This window comes from Triticum dicoccoides, chromosome 3B (genome assembly GCF_002162155.2).
Source record: "Triticum dicoccoides isolate Atlit2015 ecotype Zavitan chromosome 3B, WEW_v2.0, whole genome shotgun sequence".
Lineage (NCBI taxonomy): Eukaryota > Viridiplantae > Streptophyta > Magnoliopsida > Poales > Poaceae > Triticum > Triticum dicoccoides.
The window spans coordinates 336,119,796-336,127,089 of NC_041385.1; the positions used below are offsets into that span (position 1 = coordinate 336,119,796).

The window sequence follows — 7,294 nt, forward strand, 5'->3', positions numbered from 1 at the left end:
ACATAGGGGTTGATCTTCCTTCGAACAATAAACTCGCCAGAGGTATCTCATCCATGCCCATGGTGGGCTCATTGTGCTTGGTGGCGGTGTGCTTGGTTCTGCGTCGGGAGGCATTGGAGCCCTCTGGAGCTTCATCTTGGTTGCGGAGACGCTTCGAGCCCGTGTCACGGTTGGGATTCGAACGGCGAACATTGGAACCGAAGCCACCACCTAGACACACAACACAAGAACACACACGAAAAACAAGAAGGATCAATGCAAAGACCAGGGCCAAAGCCAAAAGAAACAAGCAAGAACGAGATTTGGAACGAAAAAACAGTGTATTTTGCACATCTATTGTAGTACCGGACCGGCGCACAGATGTAAAAAATTACTTCCGCTCCAGCAGCGGTAGTACCGTGCCGGGTGGCACCACTACTAGAAAAAACACTACCAATAGCGTAGGTTTTTTGCATACCAGTAGAGTGGTTTCCCGCGCTACTACTACAACGCTACAGCTAACTTTTAGCAGTAGCGCGTTTTTTACCCCGCGCTACAGCTAAAAAAGTTAGTAGTAGCGCGGTGCCACCCATGCTGCCACTATCCCAAACCTACGCTACTACTATCTAACTAATAGTAGCGCCCGATTTACGCCTACACTTACACTACTACTATCCAAGTACTAGTAGCACCACATCTTTCCCCCACGCTACAACTAGCTAACCAAAAAATAAAAAAATAAAAAAAATGTCAGATGCAATATTCATGGATGGAAATGAAGAGACGTCCAGTGCAAATAAACTAAGTTCACAAAACCATCTTAGCACTTGCAGCATTCATGGATACAACATTGAACATCTCAACTCAAGATCTCGAGATCCCATTTAACATCAGATGCAAACAACTAGACCACTTCTCTAGATGCATCTACCAAGTTTCGGAGTTGAAACGTCGGTGGATCCGAGCAGTCCCTCCGGGCGGACGGTGGCGTAGAGGTCCTCCACCTCGGCAACCTCCGGCGTCGCAATGACCTGGATGATCATCTGTGTGGCGCGATCGTCGGGCTTCACGATGAAGTCCGCCTCCGGGTGGTTGAAGAGCACGACGCCCACTAGGCCGCGGTAGTCCACCTCGATCACCCCTGCGCCCACGTCGGAAAGTGAAAACTGGTTAGTTGGCATCCGCATCCACATCCAGTAGGACATTTTCTTTCCTTTAGCACATGCACATGAATCAATAGTAATGCATAATAACAAGAAAAAATAACCATGAATCCTAAAGAAAAAGATCATTCTTTGGGCCAGGTTGATAGTTTCGAGGAACGGGAAAGTATAATATTGGTAAAAGTCTTCATTAACAAGAAAAATGGACCGAGATTTCTCAAATGACATTTGTTTCACCAACAATGATTAACCTGAGCAGCATCAGCATACCCTCTGATCCTTCCAAGAACTTAAAGGCCAAGGTTCTTATCTTTCTCCCCTCTGACTAGCACAAGTCCAGCAGCACCATAGATGTACATTGAATAATAAGAATAGCACTAGAGTTACACTCAAAGTAAAGATTGATTTGCATAATTTATATTAACCATGGAGAGAGTAAAAAATGAGCTACAAAATAATCTAGCTTCAGTACACTCTTAAGATGATACATTTACTACTGAAGATATACAACATAGTGTTCTTGCATACTGCATACAGAAGGTAATTTGACCATGTAAAAATAAAGCTACAATGCTACGCTAAGAAGTTTCAGAATTCCAAATGAAACTATTCAGTTTAGAAGTATTCAACAGAGACACTTCAATCACTGAGAAAACGGGTAGTATTCCGGAATGGCAAGTGCCACATTTTCCATGCAATGATTTACTACCCAACAACAATGATTTACTCTGAGCAAGAAACAGTAAAGTTGAATCCAAAAGGCCTACACTATGAATTCAGAAGTTTGCTCCAAATTCGAGTATTCGACGCACAAAAATTCAGAGTACCGACGATTGTAAGAAGATAATATGGTATGGAGGTTTATTCAGGTAACTCGGCCGCAGTTATAGAGGCAGTGACATGATTTTGATTGCTTATATTACAATAGCAGTAGGGTGAAAACGGGGAGGTGCTGACTTCCAATTTTAAAATATATACACCATGGCTGCTTCAGATGTTCAGTTATATTCAGAAAAACATGATGCGCGTTCAAATGAAATGGTTCCTGAAAAAGGATCTCACCTTGTTCCAGCAGAACATGTGGTGAATCTTTTACATGAAGCTATGTTGAATCTAGACAGGGCATAACTAGTTTTCGAATCTTGGTAACACACTAATTCTAGAAGAAGCAAACAGAAGCATGTATCCATCTAACATCCAAACTTATCAGGACATCAGGATGTTTTAGTTCAAACAATAAATGAACAGGCAGCCTATATGCTTTTTTCTACAGATAAAATCTCTTGTAGAAGCAATTTGTCTATTTATTATGTTATCACTAAAACAGTAGGAAAAATGTGCATCTATGCTTAACTGACCATCAGCAATACTTCTCTACAAAAAATAAATGGACAGTCAACTATACTTTTCTACAAACAAAACCTCTTGTATAGGCTCCAAAAAGGCAAGACCCGACACATGAAAACTAGCAGAAGCAGATAAAATGTGCATCTACTAACATTCTTCTCATAAGAGTTTTAGGAGTTCAAGGACGAATCACAGATGAACAAATGACATGCTTATCTGCAAAGAAAAAACACTAGTACTAGAGGTCCCCTGCAGACTACCTTCTTCTAGAGACCTGTGATTTTCCAAAACAAAATGAAAACAGAGAGGATAAGTACTGTATTCAGTTTCATATTCACAATGCCATCTATGTTGAACTGGTTTTGGAATCTAGGTAACACAATAATTCTAGAAGTAGACAGAAATATGCATGAACCATCTAACATCCAAACATGTATCAGGAGGACTTGATGATTCTTTAGTCCAAACAATAGATGACCAGCTGCCGATATGCTTTTCCGAGTCATGCTAAGTCTGAATCCCAGGAGACACCAGCAGCCCAGATAAGATTCCACGTAACTCACTATGGTTCTAAAAGCTTGTGGCATCGTGCACAATTGGAAATCATAGTCCTGAATCAAGAACACCGCAAGCAAACCGCTAGCAGTCCTGAATTGCTAGTCCAGGAAGCAAGTTACGAGGCCACAAAAAAGCTGAATCCCAGGAGGCACACCAGCAGTCCAAAGCATATTACTCCATGAACTGCTGTTATTCTAAAAGCTTGTAGCATCATGCATGATTGCCAATCACGGTGCAGACTATGCACTTGCTTAGTCGATTCTGAACATTGCTGTACATATATTAATACTAAACCACTAGCAGCCCCTATTGAATCGTACACATAGGAACACCTATGTTAGGACCCAGAACCAATCTAGCACAGTCGCGTTACAGAACCGAACCAATCGACAAATCAAATGCGGGATATAGGTAAGCCAAAGCGAGAGGGGACACGGGATCAGATCAGTCACCTTCCTCGCTACCCCGAAGCAGCACCAGGCCCTCCCATTCTGCCTACCTCCTCATAACACTTGCGCCCACGACAGAAAAAAAAGATTCAGAATCCTCCACTTCACAAAAACAAGGAGCACCGACAGGCAGGTGTGGAGAAGCGGGCCCGTGCCTTGCACCGGGCAGCAGAGCCGGCGGAGCCCGCCAGCACGGAGAGGGCGGAGGCCATTCGCGGGGGGCGAAAGCTGCAGCGCACGAAGCAGGAGGAGGAGGTGGGCGAGGGTGATATGGGCAAAGGTGCAGGCCTTGAGGCGCGGATCTGACGGAGGGGGAGGGAGGGGCGGAGCTTGAGGAGCTTGGGGGCATGTTGCACGCGGCCGGAGATCGCCAGAACCGGCCGGCGTGGTTGGTGGCGGCGGCGAGGAGATCATGGGGGAGAGGAGGTCGACCGAGGGGGTGGGGCTGAGGGTCACGAGAGAGAGAGAGAGAGTTTTTTTTACGAATTCGTGAGAGGGTGGGGGATGGGGTGTGTGCTTATGCTGCGGCGGTGGACACGCTCGATAGTAGCCTGGGTATATAATCTCTACTCCTAATGGAGCAGTTGGTAGTCTCGCTTTCAGGTTTTTTTTCGTCCCACCATTTTCGTCCGGTTTTTTCGTAGGTTAACCATCGTAGATTTTTTTCGATGATGGTTTCTTATTCACCGGTTTATTTACCCCTCAGCTCTTTCCTTGCAAATCAGGACTTTCCAAACGTGCACGCAATCACGGATCTAAATTTACTAACTTATCCAAATCAACCGATACCTTCCATTATTGCAAATTTCTTTAGGAAACAAATAATAGATTTTAAGGAAACAAATAAAAGATTTTAAAGACACATCATACTTTACTAATAATCACTAAAAATCAAATCTACATTAATTAACCTTACCTTAATCACTCAATCACTTTAATTAGAAAACATTTTCTTTCCTAATTGCACCTCGCTTAGTGTGCACATAACAATCCGAAGTAATTAGAGTCACATGATTGAATCCATTTATTTAGAGCGACATGAATGCGTTCCGGGATGGAGGCCATGATTTCGTCGAGGTCGTTGCTGCCTCCTACACTTAGGGTGTGTCGCCGAGATCGAGGCGAGCATGAGGAGTTGTGGCCACCGCCATGGTCACCTCATCGCAGGGGATGGAGCACGCCGTCGGCCTACAGCTTGTGGAGATCAGCACTTTCCAAACGTGCACGCAATCACGGATTTAAATTTACTAACTTATCAAAATCAACCGATATCTTCCATTATTGCAAATTTCTTTAGAAAACAAATAATATATTTTAAGGAAACAAATAAAAGATTTTAAAGACGCATCGTACTTTACAAACAATCACTAAAAATCAAATCTAAATTAATTAACCTTACCTTAAATCACTCAATCACTTTAATTAGAGAACATTTTCTTTCCTAACTGCATCCCGCTTAGTGTGCACATAACAATCCGAAGTAATTAGAGTCACATGATTGAATCCATTTATTTAGAGCGACATGATTGCGTTCCGGGATGGAGGCCATGATTTCGTCGAGGTCGTTGCTGCCTCCTACACTCAGGGTGTGTCGCCAAGATCGAGGCGAGCATGAGGAGCTGTGGCCACCGCCATGGTCACCCCATCGCAGGGGATGGAGCACGTCGTCGGCCTACAGCTTGTGGAGATCACTGTTGCTCTTCAGGTCGCGTGGTGACCGGATCTTGCCGATGTGTCCCTCCCCGACGACCTCCTCTTCGCCCGGTTAGCCGACATGGATCTCGCCACTACTGCCCTCAACTTCTCTGCCTCGAGCTCGACGGTCAGCCACCATGGATCCCCCAGCTGGAGGGTCACGTGAACCAGCCGTCCTCCCATGCTGCAGCGGCGAGAAGGTGACATGGCTCTCCGTACACGAAGAGTGGAGTGTGGAGTTCGGTCAAGTACTTATATACTTGGCCTCTACTGCTGATCCATGTACATGGAGAAGAACAGACAACCGCTCATTCATGCTTCGTTCCACTCCTTTGCGCTACATTACTGGAGGTGACATTTTCCTATCTCTCTATGTTGTAACAAGCCTGTTGCCTGCATAGTTAATGGATTTTTTATTTAAATTTATCGCTGCTTAGTGCTTTGTTGCAATTGTTCACGCAAGATTCTTATATATAATCTGAGCGTATGTAGGCATACTTAGCTTTGCTATTCCATTTTTTTGGCGCATAGAAATAAGAGTATTGTCCAGGTTAGGTATTCAATTGAGTATGGTATTTGGATTGCTATCAGAATGTCTTTTCTATGCATGTGATTTCTCACATCTGGTTATAATATTTGTGAAGACATGCATTGCACGTGCACTTGGAAGCGGGCCCGTGGCCCGCGCTGGACGGCGCCGACGCCGACCCGAGCCACCTCGTCCGCGTATTCTTGGAGCTGTGGCTGGTCGATTTACATGAAATTAATTCCCTCAGTTCTGGTGGCAAATATAATACACATAATCCATATTGTTATGCACTAGCGTGTATGTGTGAAATAGATGGATTATGGTCCCGTACCCAATAAGATGGATGTGTGTGTGTTAGAGAGAGAGGGAGAGGGGATAGAGAGTGAGGAAGACGGAGGGAGAGTGTGTGTCTGTGTGTGTGAGGATTTGATGGTAAAAAAGGTCGCCAATGTCGTAATATTGAACTCTTAAAGTTAATGTGGCCCCGTTGCAACGCACGGGCGTTCTTCTAGTCGTCATAGCTATTCGCTTAGTAGTACCGCTGGTTTTACCACCCACGCTACTGCTACGTCCGGTCCGCGGGAGATATTTACTAATAGCGCGTTTTTTTGCCATGCGCTAGTAGTAAATATTTACTAGTAGCGAGGGGTAAATGTGGCGCGCTGCTAGTAATTAGCAGTAGCGTGGGTCAATATAACGCGCTACTAGTAAGCGTCTATTTATAAGCTATTTCCTAGTAGTGCATGGTAGTATCGCGGCTGGAGCGGAAGTAATTTTTACTTCCGCGCCCCAAGCGGTAGTACCGCTCCAAGGGAGCGGTAGTACCGCGCGAGGTAGATCGCGAGCGAGGGTGCGGTAGTACCACTCGGGGGGAGCGGTAGTACCGCAAGGATTCAACCGCGCGGATCTGGATCAAGAACAACCGAAAAACAAGATCGGTACTACCATTGATCAAACTAAACTGTTGTGACATACCAAATAGCATACTAGCTGCACTACCACTCGCCTACAATTCCCCTTGCACAGATCTAGCCAAAAATCACATGAACTACACATGCGTCTCCCCAAGACCTAGAAGCACAAGAACGGAACAAAAGGAGGAGGACTTGGGGAAATACCGGGGTCCATGGCAAGAGGACGAGGTGGGGAACGATCCCACCGGACGGAATGCGCAAGAGAGTGGTCGGAGACGGAGATCCGGCGAGGACCACCGGCGCCGTTCTTGGGCAGGAGAGAGACAGACGGGGTGGGAAAAAGAGATGAATGGGTATGAGGGAGTTGGAACTCCCCCTGCGCCGCTCTTAACCCCCACCCGCTCGCGTCGGTGCGGTAGTACCGCGGGTCATCGTGGTAGTACCACCCGGGCGGAAGTACCGCTCGATGGGCGGTAGTACCGCTCTTCCAGCAGCTGTAAAAAATTACTGCTGTGATGGAAGCGGTAGTACCGTGCACCTGGGATGCAACTGTGCATGCACAAAGAAACCACTCCTGCGGTAGTATCGTGGCTTGTCTCGGTAGTACCGTACTCCCAAGAAAATGCAAGTTTCGCAAAAGAGAGGAAGACGGCCTTTGCA

The 7,294-nt window shown here is 45.8% G+C and overlaps 1 long non-coding RNA gene across 1 annotated transcript; it reads right to left on the reverse strand.

Annotated features, from left to right (window-relative positions):
- Positions 1-749: 749 nt before the first annotated feature.
- On the reverse strand, positions 750-4,007 carry LOC119276013. The gene is made up of 2 exons (XR_005136195.1): positions 3,500-4,007; positions 750-1,120 (listed from the first exon to the last, which is right to left on the reverse strand). It is a non-coding gene; the product is annotated as an uncharacterized LOC119276013 (long non-coding RNA).
- Positions 4,008-7,294: the final 3,287 nt, after the last annotated feature.